Source organism: Bos indicus, chromosome 15 (genome assembly GCF_029378745.1).
Source record: "Bos indicus isolate NIAB-ARS_2022 breed Sahiwal x Tharparkar chromosome 15, NIAB-ARS_B.indTharparkar_mat_pri_1.0, whole genome shotgun sequence".
Taxonomy (NCBI): Eukaryota; Metazoa; Chordata; class Mammalia; order Artiodactyla; family Bovidae; genus Bos; species Bos indicus.
The window spans coordinates 58,246,909-58,262,994 of record NC_091774.1 but is presented as its reverse complement, the minus strand read 5'-3'; the positions used below and the strand labels follow the sequence as shown (position 1 = coordinate 58,262,994).

General features: G+C 40.3%; 1 protein-coding gene across 1 annotated transcript in view; it reads right to left on the bottom strand.

Moving 5' to 3' along the window:
• BBOX1 (gamma-butyrobetaine hydroxylase 1) overlaps positions 1 to 16,086 on the bottom strand; it is a 66,447-nt gene that overhangs the window by 39,196 nt on the left and 11,165 nt on the right. The window lies entirely within an intron of this gene.

Here is a 16,086-nt window from a genome sequence, read left to right as displayed (position 1 = left end):
ACCTTTGATCTATCATGGGACGGACTAAAGTTCAATCATATTAGAAATACCCAAATTACCAGCTCTTCTTCCTTGGAGCCAGGCCAGTGTACTCAGGCTTTCTGCCTGCCACTGTGCAAGACCCATGACTGGTATTCACTATAGCACTTTGTCAAGAGAATGTGTAGCTTGTAGATGGTTCTTGATACATATGTCCTTAGGGCTTCTCTGTCTGGATATTGCTTAGAAATAGCCTTGAAATACTGTGCATTTTTAACAGCCAAGTTAAATTACTCAATTCCAAATAGAGAGAAAATGAGAATGATGTGTTAGAACAGCCTATCCCTGGGGGTTGGGGGGGGAGGGAGGCAGTGTTTGCCATGGTAGGAACCGCCCCTGCTTTCTCTTATTTCAACTGATAAGAAGCTTTGTCTGGGGTCAACTTGTTCATGGGAGTCAGCAAAAGCTGTCCATGGGGAAAAAAAGATGGGCCATGTTGTTTTGCCAGAGCAGGCTGGCTAAAGTGGTAATAATGAGATTAGAATGATTTGGAATATAATCATAATTTTTTTTTGGGGGTGGAGGGTGTAAACACATTATTGGTGTTTCTTAATTCTATTAACTACCCAATAATTTTTTGACGGTTTATTTTTTCAATAAGCCTGATGGTGGTGTTTGGTGGTAGTGGTTTAGTTGCTAAGTTGTATCTGACTCTGTGACCCCATGGACTGTAGCCCACCAAGCTCTTCTGTCCATGGGATTTCTCAGGCCAGAATACTAGAGTAGGTTGCCATTTCCTTCTCAAAGGGATCTCCCTGACCCAGGGATTGAACCTGGGTCTCCTGCATTGCGGGCGGATTCTTTACCGACTTAGCCACCAGGGAAGCCCCCAATAAGCCTAATATTTTACTATATTGAGAGACATTGTGATAGCAGTAAGTCTTCAGGAACCCATGGTTTATGGAAGATTGGACATGGAAGCTGACCATTAAAACACAAAATGTTGTAAAGCAACTATAATAAAAATTGATAAAAAAATAAGTAAAAGCAGCAAAATAGTGAAGGTAAGCCACCTACAACAGTATGGATTAGACAGACTCATAGGTGACAAAGCAAACAAAAACACACAATTTGTTGGAGGCTACAGTTGAATTACATTCAAGATACTGTGGAGATAACAGATCTTCTGATCCCTTCTTAACGCTCCTTCTATGATGCCAGTTATTCTTTTAAACACATGAAGTTTCCCCTGTCTGTCCCTTATGCCTCAGCTATTTCTGCTAAAATCAAACAGAGCTGGTTTTTACGGGCCCAGCATGCTTGAGCTGTACCAGTCTGCTCTCTAACAAGAGTTGGATTTATGTGAAAGAGCTTCTATTCAAAGAGGAGATCTGCTTGACTTTTGAATATTGGATTTTATGGTTTTTTGCTTTGCCACTCCTATTTGCCCTTTGCATTTATAGTCTCCAGATTGTAATAGTTGATACCCATCATAAAGGTCTGTGAAAAGAAGGTGATCAATGTCGTAAATACTGCTTATTGGCTACCTAGATAGAAAAGTCATTTGGCTTCCCATAAAGAGAAAAGTTTCCTGGGCAAAATATCAGTGTTAAAGACAAAAATGATATCTCCTCTTTCCAAACCTTACACCTAAATGGACTACATCTAGAATCTTAAAAAATATTGAAAACAACTTTAAGCTTATTGAGCTCCAAATGAAAACTGTAAGTCCATAGAGTATTAGAGGTAGATGAGATTTTCATACTGGCTTTAGGATATCCCATCATTATGGGCTCTTATTATTGGATAGAAAGATCATCTAAACTATGGCTGAATAGTTCTCAGCTCTTGGGCACTGTAATAATCTGGCTAAGGGCAAATTTCTCATTCCTGTATAGACTGCTAGATGTATTAGCTGTGCTCTACAGGGTCATCTACAGCAATGTGTGATGTCTTTATTACAAAGAGTTAAGTAATTTATTGATGAGCCTTGTTATAACATTTAAAAGAAAAATCTCATATCCTATTGAGAGAAAACCAGCCTGGAGAGATAGTAAGGTCCAGACTGCAGTGTTGTCAAGTAGAACTTTCTGAGATGCTGGAACTATTTTCTATCTGTACCATCCAGTACTGTATCTGCTAACAATATGTGGATATTGAGACCTGGCATATGGATAGTGGAACTGAGGGACTGAGTTTTTTTCTTTATTTAACTTAAACTGACTTAAACTTTGATTTGGGCTTCCTAGGTGGCACCGTGGTAAAGTATCCACCTGCCAATGCAGGAGACACAAAAGACATGGGTCTGGTGCCTGGGTTGGGAAGATCTCCTAGAGTAGGAAATCTCAACCCACTCCAGTATTCTTGCCTGGAAAATTCTATGGACAGAGGAGACTGGTGGGCTACAGTCCATGGACTAGCAAAGAGTCAGACACAACTGAGCACACACACACACACACACACACACACTCACACACTTTAATTTAAATAGCCACATGTAATTGATACTATATGAAATAGGACATGAATAGAATAAAAGACATGGAGCTAAAGAGACTTGGGTTTGAGTCATCATATTTTCTCTTACCAGCTTGTTTCTTTGTCTTTTCTCTGATCTTCCATCTCTTAATTTATAAAATAACCATACTAATATTTGCCTTGAAGGTATATGTTAACCATGCAATGAGTTTATGCAAGGAGTCTGGTATAGTGAATAGCACATAGTAGACTAACAACAGAATGGGAAAGACTAGAGATCTCTTCAAGAAAATTAGAGATACCAGGGGGACATTTCATGCAAAGATGGGCTCAATAAAGGACAGAAATTGTATGGACCTAACAGAAGCAGAAGATATTAAGAAGAGGTGGCAAGAATACACAGAAGAACTGTACAAAAAAGATCTTCATGACCCAGATAATCATGATGGTGTGATCACTGACCTAGAGCCAGACATCCTGGAATGTGGAGTCAAATGGGCCTTAGAAAGCATCACTACGAACAAAGCTAGTGGATGTGATGGAATTCCAGTTGAGCTCTTTCAAATCCTGAAAGATGATGCTGTGAAAGTGCTGCACTCAATATGCCAGCAAGTTTGGAAAACTCAGCAGTGGCCACAGGACTGGAAAAGGTCAGTTTTCATTCCAATCCCAAAGAAAGGCAATGCCAAAGAATGCTCAAACTACCGCACAATTGCACTCATCTCACACACTAGTACAGTAATGCTTAAAATTCTCTAAGCCAGGCTTCAGCAATATGTGAACCGTGAACTTCCTGATGTTCAAGCTGGTTTTAGAAAAGGCAGAGGAACCAGAGATCAAATTGCCAATATCTGCTGGATCATGGAAAAAGCAAGAGAGTTCCAGAAAAACATCTATTTCTGCTTTATTGAATATGCCAAAGCCTTTGACTGTGTGGATCACAATAAACAGTGGAAAATTCTGAAAGAGATGGGAATACCAGACCACCTGACCTGCCTCTTGAGAAATTTGTATGCAGGTCAGGAAGCAACAGTTAGAACTGGACATGGAACAGCAGACTGGTTCCAAATAGGAAAAGGAGTTCGTCAAGGCTGTATATTGTCACCCTGCTTATTTAACTTCTATGCAGAGTACATCATGAGAAACACTGGACTGGAAGAAACACAGGCTGGAATCGAGATTGCTGGGAGAAATATCAATAACCTCAGATATGCAGATGACACCACCGTTATGGCAGAAAGTGAAGAGGAACTAAAAAGCCTCTTGATGAAAGTGAAAGAGGAGAGTGAAAAAGTTGGCTTAAAACTCAACATTCAGAAAATGAAGATCATGGCATCTGGTCCCATCATTTCATGGGAAATGGATAGGGAAACAGTGGAAACAGTGTCAGACTTTATTTTGGGGGGGCTCCAAAATCACTGCAGATGGTGATTGCAGCCATGAAATTAAAAGACGCTTACTCCTTGGAAGGAAAGTTATGACCAACCTAGATAGCATATTAAAAAGCAGAGACATTACTTTGCCAACAAAGGTCCGTCTAGTCAAGGCTATGGTTTTTCCTGTGGTCATGTATGGATGTGAGAGTTGGACTGTGAAGAAGGCTGAGCGCTGAAGAATTGATGCTTTTGAACTGTGGTGTTGGAGAAGACTCTTGAGAGTCCCTTGGACTGCAAGGAGATCCAAGCAGTCCATTCTGAAGGAGGTCAGCCCTGGGATTTCTTTGGAGGGAATGATGCTGAAGCTGAAACTCTAGTACTTCGGCCACCTCATGCGAAGAGTTAACTCATTGGAAAAGACTCTGATTCTGGGAGGGATTGGGGGCAGGAGGAGAAGGGGATGACAGAGGAGGAGATGGTTGGATGGCATCACTGACTCGATGGACATGAGTCTGGGTGAACTCCAGGAGTTGGTGATGGACAGGGAGGCCCGGCGTGCTGAGATTCATGGGGTCGCAAAGAGTCGGACACGACTGAGCGACTGAACTGAATTGAACTGCGACTAAGAAAATACATAATATAACAATTGATATTTGCTGAATACTTTCTAGAGTCAGCTGCAGTCCAAGGTGCTCTCCATACATTATTTTTTGAAAATTCATAATAAATATACATCATAGGGTTTATAGGAATACTATGATGGTTTCAGTATTCCCATGCTACAGAGAAGGGAACAGAGAGCTGAGTCTCACAGCTAATGATTTGCAGAGCTAGTTAAGCAAATTCAGGTGACTAATTCCAAAGTCTGTAATTTTAGCAACCACACAGAAAATAAACATCTGATGCCTTGAAACACTGTTGTCACATGCATTTTTAAGTCCTATGTCTGAATGTTCACAGCTTACTCTCACCCTTACATGGAAAATCTACTTTCTGGATGGAAAGTAAAGCAGGGCAAGTTACAATTAGAAACACTTCATCTGGACATGTTCAAGCATGAATGTTTAAAGATAAACCCTGGCTCCCAGTCAGGACTTTCAATGCAGAAAAAACTTTACAACTAGGTTTCATGGCACAACTCTACAACAGCATTGCTATTCACTGCTTTTGTGAAGTGAACCAAGGCTTAAAAATCAGCTAGCTTCTTTTTAAAAAATTAATGCCAATGTAAGTCAGTGATCCATGCCAGTGGTTTTACTTAAGGCCATTATCACTTTCCAGAGAGTTTTGGTGACTGTGTAGCAAGGAAATGTAATAAATAGAGATGGAAAAAACACTTTCACAAGATGTAAATGTTTTAAAAACTTTTGTATTTTGGAAACTTTGTGGATTCAAGAAGGACTACTTAGGGTATACACTATATACATCAAAATATATTTATAGCATATTTTAATGAATTTTTTTTTACATGAGTCATTTTCCTGTTATAGAGTAAAACACATGCTGTCAAACACACATGGACATACAAACACAATATCCAATATTCTTATCTAACTTATAGAAAATGAATTATATTCTTTCAGTAAATATGTTACTCTTTACATGTGGAAAGTTAACTATATTCACATAAAGACTAAAGATAAAGCAAGGCTGTTAATATAAGCATCAATCTGTACTATAAATAATTTCACATTCATAGGATTTTACTATCAGGGGTTGGTCACAGTACCTTTCAAGTTCTACCAAGTTTACAGTTCTTCAGCTATAGCTCCTATTTTGATTGGCCTAGGCAGCCGCTTTGCAAAAATCAGTGACCAAGGGCCACAGCCCATCATAAAATCTGTGTCCTAATATGAGCCACTGCTAGACTCGATAATGGCAAGTGTAATTTTCAGGGACAGCACTGTGACTAACCAGTTTCCAAATTCATCATAACATCCTCAATATAAAATACTCTAGTTTTCCAGGAGAAATAAACTTCATCTTAATAAATCCAACCAGTAGGATCATTCTATGATCTATGTGTAGATCCTATGATATCTGAACAGAAACTCTGATGTTGAAAAGGTAATTTAGAAGCATTTTCCCAATCTGCCCCAACCACAAAACCTCACCACCAGGGACCATATGAAAACACATTGGCCTAGAAGAAATCATTGGTCAGGTGAATACATTGAAAGCAAACTTAAATTTCACACTTGGGTCTGGATACATAAATAGTATGGAAAATGACGGAATATTTAAGGCATGAACCACCCTTTCTAATTTAACTTATGGCCTTACTAATAAATACTTCCTTGAACATGTGCTTCACACATCATAAAATTTATGCACAGGCTACATGCTGGCTTTCAAGGAACCATTTGTATAAGGCTTGCTTTTCAGGGTTAAACCTCACATTCCTGAATCCTGACTTGTTTTTCAAAAAAGAAAAAGACACAAAGAAGCTCTTCAGTTGAAGATTCATGAATGCAGTGTGCAGGGTTACAGTGTGTTATTTCATGAATTTAGGACCTTCTGTTCACCTGTACAGAACTGTGCCTGAAATAACTGTCTGAAACAGCTCATCTCATGTGCTAAGGATCAGCTGATGGCTTACTATCTTTTCCTGTAGATATCTTGCAGGGCTTCAGCCAAAAACCAAATCTGACCCCGAGGAGAGGAAAGGCCCCTGAGTGGAAATAGGGCTTTGATTCTCTTTTCTGCACTAAGGACTTGCTGCCCTTTTTGGAAAGGGTATCCTTGTCTCTTGTCTAGTGACTCAACCTGCCTTTCAAGATCTTGGTCATTTGTCGTCTTTTAGATTGAAATCTTCCAGAAGCTGACCCTAAGATGAGGATTTGAATGCAGGCAACTTACTCAGGTGAGAGTTGGACCATGAAGTGCCAAAGAACTGATGCTTTTGAACTGTGGTGCTGGAGAAGATTCTTGACAGTCCCTTGGACAGCAAGGAGATCAAACCATCTCCTTGCTGTCCAAGGGACTGTCAAACCAGTCAATCCTAAAGGAAATCAGTCCTGAATATTCATTGGAAGGACTGATGCTGAAGCTCCAATACTTGGCCACCTAATGCAAAGAGCTGACTCATTAGAAAAGACCCTGATGCTGGGAAAAATTGAGGGCTAGAGGAAAAGTGGGCAACAGAGGATGAGATGGTTGGATGGCATCATAAACTCAATGGACATGAGTGTGAGCAACCTCTGGGAGATGGTGAAGGATAGAGAAGCCTGGCGTTCTTCAATCCATGGGGTTGCAAACAGTCAGACATGACTGAGCAAATAAACAACAATTTCTAAGGAGGCACCAATAGGAGGTGGGGAAGTAAGACAGGGAAGCAGGCCTCTGGATGGATTTTTAAAAAAAACTTTTTATTTTATATTGGAGTATAGCCAAATAACAGTGTTGTGATAGTTTCGGGTGAACAGGTTAGGGTTTTGCAGCTGGGACTCAGCACTGCTGGACCTCATGGCAATGCTGTAGACTATACTTCACATTCAGAGTTATCCTACCCAGAGCCAAGGAAGCTGAGATGCACAGGCTACCGACACCCACCACTTATTGGTTGAGAGCTGTTTCTGGGGATTCATTCCTGGGTCTCCTGGCCTTTCCTGTGTGTTGGCCAAGCAGGCTCCCTTAGGCAGAGAGGACCCTCCAGGAGCATGGCAGGCTTGGGATACGAAGCTGTTGGTATGTATGAGAAAAGTGCTGAGGAGCACTGACACAGCCGTGACAGCCTCTGTGATGCCCTCCTTTGGCATCTGCAAGACTGGGCTAGGATGGCTGTCTTCTGTGGTGCCTAGCACCATACACACCTCGGTCCCAGTGCTCACCTCACTGTGCTGAAAGGATCTTTCATTTACTCTGTATGTGTTTGTTGAAAGGTTTGGCTATGTGAAAGAGAACATGTAGTGAATAAAAATAGATGTGATCGCTGCCCTTGGGAGGGAAAAGGTGAATAAATAAGGAAGCAAAGAAATAAATACATAAAACTAAACATTGTAGCAAGTGCTATGAGCATAACAAATGGGGTATATTGACAAAAAAATCATTGGAAGTGGGATGGAGACCCTATTTAGACATGGCAGATAAGAAAGGTCTAACTGAAAAGATGCTATTTAAGCTGCATCCTGAGGGGTGAGAGAAGTCAGTCATGCAAAGGGCAGAGAAATTGTCCAAATAGGAAAGACAATAGGAAGAAGGGTGATCTCTTAGCTTACTGGAGGAACTCAAAGTCACTGAGCCTAGGACGCACTAGACAGACGTGGGTGTCACAGGTGAGGTATAAAAGCAAGCAAGAGTGGGTTAGGTGGGTCCTCATCTCTCTCTCTCTCACTAAACTGCAAGGTCCTTGCAAACTATAAGGATCTTGTCATTTATTTTTATTTCCTCCTGGCTGTTGCCCTTAACTCTTTCTCCTCCTGGTATACAGCACAGGGCTGGCATTCAATAGATTTTCATAAAACTACTGTGTTCTGTATCCTAAATAAAATATTTGCTTATTTCCTAATGATTAATGGAAATTGGAACCAACTCAAATGAAGACAGTATCTGAGCACCCTTTAGCATTTTAAAAGATAGAGAAATCCATAAAACCTTTCCTGTAGGTGATAATCTCACCAAACCTGAAAAGTCTCCTTGAGAATGTATAAACAAGTTTATAAATTGCTTGCAAGAAGAGAAACTCACTTCTGCTTTGGACTATTAGGTACCTGATATATTATATATGTTCAGCCCTATGACCAGAGAAGGCAATGGCACCCCACTCCAGTACTCTTGCCTGGAAAATCCTATGGACGGAGGAGCCTTGTAGGCTGCAGTCCATGAGGTCGTTAGGAGTCGGACATGACTGAGAGACTTTATTTTCACTTTTATGCATGGGAGAAGGAAATGGCAACCCACTCCAGTATTCTTGCCTGGAGAATCCCAGGGACGGGGGAGCCTGGTGGGCTGCCATCTATGGAGTTGCACATGACTGAAGCGACTTAGCAGCAGCAGCAGCAGCAACCCTATGACAAGAGTGACTATACAGTTGGAAAAAACACAGGAAATTATGAAACAGCACTAAAGGACAGTGTAATAAACATTTACAAAAACAGAAGCTAACCCTAAGTGAAGTCGCTCAGTCGTGTCCGACTCTTTGCGACCCCAAGGACTGTAGCCTACCAGGCTCCTCTGTCCATGGGATTTTCCAGGCAATAGTACTGGAGTGGATTGCCATTTCCTTCTCCAGGGGAATCTTCCCAACCCAGGGATCGAACCCAGGTCTCCCTCATTGTAGACAGACACTTTACCGCCTGAGCCACCAGGGAAGTCCTAACACACTTACTAGGCACTTTCTAAGCACTTTACATGGAGTGTCACATGTAATCCTTACAACAACCCCATAATAGAGGTTCTAGTACTGTCCCCATTTTATAGATGAGACAGGCATCAGTATCTTAGGTAAGTGATGCAACATCACACAGCTGATGTTAAGTCAGAGCTAGGATACTACACGAAGAACTAGACTCTGGATATTCAGAAAAAATTTGTTGAAGGATAACAAGCACCGAAGGATGTCAAGAAGGAAGATTATTATCTCAGACTTCCTTCGAGTTGGCAGTGCAAACCGAAAATTCAATTTTACCCTCTGCCATTATTTTAACTATCCCCTTTGACATCCTTGAAAAGGTTGTAGAACACCCTCTTGATGGCTTTTCATTGCACAGCACACGTCTCCCTATGGAGCAACCCACTCTGGTTCTAGTCGGCTCCAAATGACACAATCTTCTTCCTTACACAGAGTCACATCTACCTCTGTCACTTTCTTTGAGGCGCTAATGCAGTGCTCCAGAATCACACAAAATATGGCAGTCTTGGAGAAGGTATAAAGACAGTTACTGAACTGAGTTTTTCTTTCCAAGGCTAAATAAATAGCCTCTTTCTCACCCATATTTTTCACGTTTTATGGCTCCCAAGCCCCATACTATCCTCTCTGCTCTCCTCTGGTTGATGCTTTCAAGTTTGCTGATGCCCTATAACAGCCTGGGTGTCTCAAATCAGACCTAATACTACAGGTGTACTCTGGCCATACCTACACAGTGGGCTCGCTACTACATTTTTATTCATGCAGCCTAAATCTAATTAACCTTGTTTTGGCAGTCTCAAGTCTGTTGACTCAGCTTAACTTTTCAGTCTGCCAAAACATGTAAGAATTGCCCCTCAGCCAAGTCTCATTTCCGAAGCTAGTTCACTGAGAATGTACTGAGTACTTATGTAGAAATGAGATGCAGGTCCAGTTTGATAGGGACTTTGTGTCAAAGGTTTGAGGGTGACAGATCTGGATTCAAGTCGGAATTCTCACACTTTCTGTCTGCATGACCTTCAGAAAGTGATATATTCTCTCAGTTCAACTTCTTTCCTGAAAATACAGGGTGGAAATAATCTGCTGGATTGCGGGGAAATTTAAATGAGATGGTCTTGAAAGTACTAGACATAGCGCACCTAACTGCACTTGAACCAGAGCAGCTGAATGTGGCTGGACGAAAATATACCATGATGACGATTTTATTGCGTACTCCTTAATCTATAGTTAACTCTATCCCATACTCCCCTAGCTGACTGTTTATCATATTCTCTATCCTCAGTCTTCCCACACATCCTCCTTCTACTCATGCTTAGCTGACAGCTTTGCTTCCTGTTTCAGTAAAAATTGGACTCAGAAGAGACTTCCATTCACCCCCATCACCACATCGAACACCCTGCCTGTATCTGTGTCCTTATCGTCTCTTGATGTGGTATAAATAAGTTTGTAAATTTTGTGATCTCATTCTCTACCAGAATGCAAATTCCTTAAGGACAGAACATTTTTTCTGTTTTCTTCATCACTGTATCCCCAGCACAGAGAACAATTCCTGGTACAATTTTATAATGCATGGAAGATATTCGAAAAATGGTACCTGTTATAAATATTAGTTTTTTCTCTTGATTCCAATTTTCTAGTGGGGTGGACAGTCAAATACACAGACACTGACCCTTGAGTGCCGTAATGGCAATGGCGCAGAAAGAGCATGTGTGCAAGCTTAGTTGCTTCAGTCGTGTCTGACTCTTTGCGACCTTATGGCCTATAGCCCATCAGGCTCCTCTGTCCATGGGATTCTCCAGTCAAGAATACTGGAGTGGGTTGCCATGCCCTCCTCCAGGGGATCTTTCTCACCCCAGGACTGAAATCGCGTCTCTGCATTGTAGGTGGATTCTTTACCATTGAGTCACCAGGGAAGCCCAGCATGGAAAGAGAAGCTGGCACAAATTGCTACAAGCACCTAGAAGAGGAGGAGGATGACAAAGGAATCTAATAAAACAGATGCTCTTCAGTCAAATCTTGGCTCCATCACTTTAACTCTTTTGTTTTGGACTACTTAGTTTTATCAATCTCATTTTCCTCATGTGTGAAAAGGTTATAATAATGTTGCCTTTGTAAAGTTGTTGCTAGGATTAAATACAGCAATACATATTAAGCACTGAGCTTAGTGCCTAGCAATGCTTAAAAATATGAAGAAGGAAGATTGGCAAAGGAGTAGGGGGAAAGAAGAGAGAAAGAGGGTATACATGTTGGTAATTCAGAGGGTTGGTGTAGGAGACAGTGAGATGTTGATGGATTCTGGATTGTTTTGGCAATAGAGTTAGGAGATTTTCTTGGCACATTGGGTGCGTGGTATAAGAGATAATGAAGAGTCTAGATTTTTATTAATTTATTTTAATTGGAGGCTAATTACTTTACAATATTGTGGTGGTTTTTGCCATACATCAACATGAATCAGCCATGGGTGTACATGTGTCACCCCATTCTGAACACCTGTCCCACCTCCCTCCCCACCCCATCCCTCTGGGCTGCCCCAGAGCAGAGCACTGACTTTGAGTGCCCTGCTTTGTGCATTGAACTTGCACTGGTCATCTGGTTTACATATGGTAATATACATATTTCAATGCTATTCTCTCAAATCATCCCACCCTCACCTTCTCCCACATAGTCCAAAAGTCTGTTCTTTACATCTGTGTCTCTTTTGCTCTCTTGCATATAAGGTTGTCATTACCATCATTCCAAATTCCACATATGTGCATTAATATACTGTATGGGTGTTTCTCTTTCTGACTTGCTTAACTCTGTATAATAGGCTCCAGTTTTATCCACCTCATTAGAACTGACTCAAATGCATTCTTTTTTACAGCTGGTAATACTGCATTGTGTATATGTACCACAACGTTCTTATCCATTCATCAGCCGATGGACATCCAGGTTGCTTCCATGTCCTAGCTCTTGTAAACAGTGCTGCAATGAACACTGGGGTACGTGTGACTCTTTTAATTCTGGTTTCCTCAGTGTATGCCCAGCAGTGGGATTACTAGGTCATATGGCAGTTCTATTTACAGTTTTTAAGGAGTCTCCATACTGTTCTCCATAGAACAGTGTACTAGTTTACATTCCGACCAACAGCATAAGAGGGTTCCCTTTTCTCCACACCCTCTCCAGAATTTATTGTTTGTAGACTTTTTGATGGCTGCCATCATGACTGGTGTAAGATGGTACCTCATTGTGGTTTTGATTTGCATTTCTCTGATACTGAGTGATGTTGAGCATCTTTTCATGTGTTTGTTAGCCATTTGTATCTCTTCTTTGGAGAAATGTCTGTTTAGTTCTTTGACCCACTTTTTCATTAGGTCATTTATTTTTCTGGTATTAAGCTACATGAGCTGCTTGTATATTTTGGAGATTAATTATTTGTCAGTTGTTTTGTTTGCCATTATTTTCTCCCATTTTGAAGGCTGCCTTTTCACCTGGCTTACAGTTTTCTTCCTTGTGCAAAAGCTTTTATGTTTAATTAGGTCCCATGTGTTTATTTTTGTTTTTATTTCCATTAAATAAAAGGTGGGTTATAAAGGATCTTGCTGTGATTTATGTCAGAGAGTGTTCTGCCTATGTTTTCCTCTAAGAGTTTTATAGTTTCTGGTCTTACATATAGATCTTTCATCCATTTTGAGTTTATTTTTGTGTATGGTTTTATAAAGTGTTCTTGTTTCATTCTTTTACAGGTGGTTGACCAGTTTTCCCAGCACCACTTGTTAAAGAAATTATGTTTGCACCATTGTATATTTTTGCCTCATTTGTCAAAGATAAGATGTCCATAGGTGTGTGGATTTATCTCTGGGCTTTCTATTTTGTTCCATTGATCTATATTTCTGTCCTTGTGCCAGTACCATACTGTCTTGATGATTGTAGCTTTGTAGTATATTCTGAAGTCAGGCAGATTGATTCCTCCAGTTCCATTCTTCTTTCTCAAGATTGCTTTGGCTATTCAAGGTTTCTTTTTTTGTGTTTCCATATAAATTACGAAATTACTTGTTCTAGTTCTGTGAAAAATACCATTGGTATCTTGATAGGAATTGCATTGAATTATAGATTACTTTGGGTAGTATACTCATTTTCACTATATTGATTCTTCCAATCCACAAACATGGTATATTTCTCCATCTATTTGTGTCATCTTTGATTACTTTCATCGGTGTTTTATAGTTTTATATACATAGGTCTTTTGTTTCTTTAGGTAAATTTATTCCTGAGTATTTTATTCTTTTCATTGCAATGGTGAATGGGATTTTCCCTTAATTTATCTTTCTGTTTTCTCACTGTTAGCATATAGGAATGCAAGAGGTTTCTGTGTATTAATTTTATATCCTACAACTTTACTATATTCATTGATTAGCTCTAGTAAATTTCTGGTGGTGTCTTTAGGGTTTTCTAGGTAGAGGATCATGTCATCTGCAAACAGTGATATTTTACTTCTTCTTTTCCAATCTGGATTTCTTTTATTTTTTTTTTTTTTTTCTTCTCTGACACCGTGGCTAGGACTTACAAAACTATGTCAAATAGTAGTGGTTGACCCCACTGCCTGACAGATGGAGTTACCATCTGTCAGGGAAGATTGTCTGTGAAGCAGGATTATCTAAGACCATCTACTCCCATCAGAGGATTCATCTTTCCTCTGATCTTCCTCCTTTTTTCTTATTTCTCCAAGTAAATCACTTTATAAACCCCCCTTTTGGCTGTCCATCATGATTATGATTGATCAACCTGTTTTGGGCTAGACACTTCTGTTCCTGTGTGCATGCGTGCTCAGTCATGTCCAACTCTTTGCAACCCCATGGACTGTAACCCACCAGGCTTCTCTGTCCATGGAATTTTCCAGGCATGAATTCTGGAGTGGGTTCCCCTTTTCTGTTCCAGGGCATCTTCCTGACCCAGGGATTGAACCCACATCTTTTATGTCTTCTGCATTGGCAGGTGGGTTCTTTACCACTGGTGCCACTGGGGAAGCCCAGACACTTCCATCATGCCCTTTTGAAGTTAGAGCTTAGACACCCTGCTTCCTCCTTTATGAGCACATGGTTCTCTTCAGATACTTTCCCCCTATCTTCTTTTTTTTTTAAATTTATTTATTTTTTATTTTATTTATTTTTATTTTTATTTATTTTTTACCACTATCTTCTTTATTAATATTATCTGTTTTCATATGGTCATGAGACTATATCTAATTTGGGTCTGGAATTTTTTTTTCATCTAAGTATTGAGGTTTGTATATGAAATATATCTGCTGAGTGTTGGTGTCTTCATCTCTAATGATACTTAACTAACCAGTAGATGATACATCACTTTTCCCCAAGTTTGCTGATCATCCTAGCTTCAGCAAACATTTTTACAGACCTGATTGGAATTAGGGTCAAAGTTGACCTGTCTTTTCACTGCCTTCCTTAGTTTTATTTAAAGAAAACTATCTGTCAGGTAGAAAAAATTTAGCCCACACTTAAAATCAATGTCTGAATGAGTAAAATCCTTTTCATGGCAATAATTCATTTCTGAGTCACTCTCAAGGATTTAATCAGGATTATAATATTATTCTTCAAGTAAGGGGAACTCATGCATAGGGCATGATCATGATGCTGTTACTCTCTTTGCTTTTATCCTTGCTTAGATGTTCTTTATTATGCCTTTACTATGTCCATGGCTCTTTATGTAGGAGGAGAAGGCGAGGGAAAGGACCTAACAGGATTTGAGTAGCCACAGTGTGCCAGGCACTGAGCTAAGCACAGCACTTACTTTTTTCCACTTATTCTTCACATCCTACAGCTGAGAGGTATTGCCTCTTTTACATATGGAAAAAGTGAGAGTCAGATAATTTATAACACAAGTCAGGCTCACAGAGCAGAAAGTCAAAACCCCTCTGCTGATTCCAAAGCTGTTCTCCTTTTGTAACACTGTGCTGTTTTACAGGGGAAGCATGTTCTTGGCACACCACCCTCTTTCACTTCCTCTCCTAACAAATTCTAACAAAATTCTTTTGGAAAAATGTATATGCTTCCATTGTTATACCACAGCCTTGCATTTTAGTGTTACCAGTGAAATTATGTCCGTTTTCTGGACTTGCTCGCTTTCTGGTCCATATTTTGTAGTTTGACTTTGTTGTTGTTGTTTAGTGGCTGAGTCATATCTGACTCTTCTGTGACCCCATGGATGGTAGCCCACCAGGCTCCTCTGTCTATGGGATTCTCCAGGCAACAATAGGGGAGTAGGTTGCCATTTCTTTCTTCAGGGGATCTTCCCGACACAAGGAATGAACCCATATCTTCTGCATTGGCAGGTGGGTTCTTTATCACTGAGCCAGTTTGTCTCAGGGATAATTATAAATCTAGGGTGGAACTATTGGTAAAGGGGTCCACTGGGATGTGAGTTTGATCTTGTAGGATGGAGAAGTGAAGTTAGGCCAGGCAGAAGAATAGAGTAAGTGATTGGGGAAACAAGCAGAATTTGGACAAAGGTAAGAATCCACACAATCTCTTGATGAAAGTGAAAGTGGAGAGTGAAAAAGTTGGCTTAAAGCTCAACATTCAGAAAACAAAGATCATGGCATCTGGTCCCATCACTTCATGGGAAATAGATGGGGAAACAGCGGAAACAGTGTCAGACTTTATTTTTTGGGGCTCCAAAATCACTGCAGATGGTGACTGCATGAAATTCAAAGATGCTTACTCCTTGGAAGAAAATTTATGACCAACCAAGATAACATATTCAAAAGCAGAGACATTACTTTGTCAACAAAGGTCCGTCTAGTCAAGGCTATGGTTTTTACAGTGGTCATGTATGGATGTGAGAGTTGGACTGTGAAGAAAGCTGAGCACCGAAGAATTGATGCTTTTGAACTGTGGTGTTGGAGAAGACCCT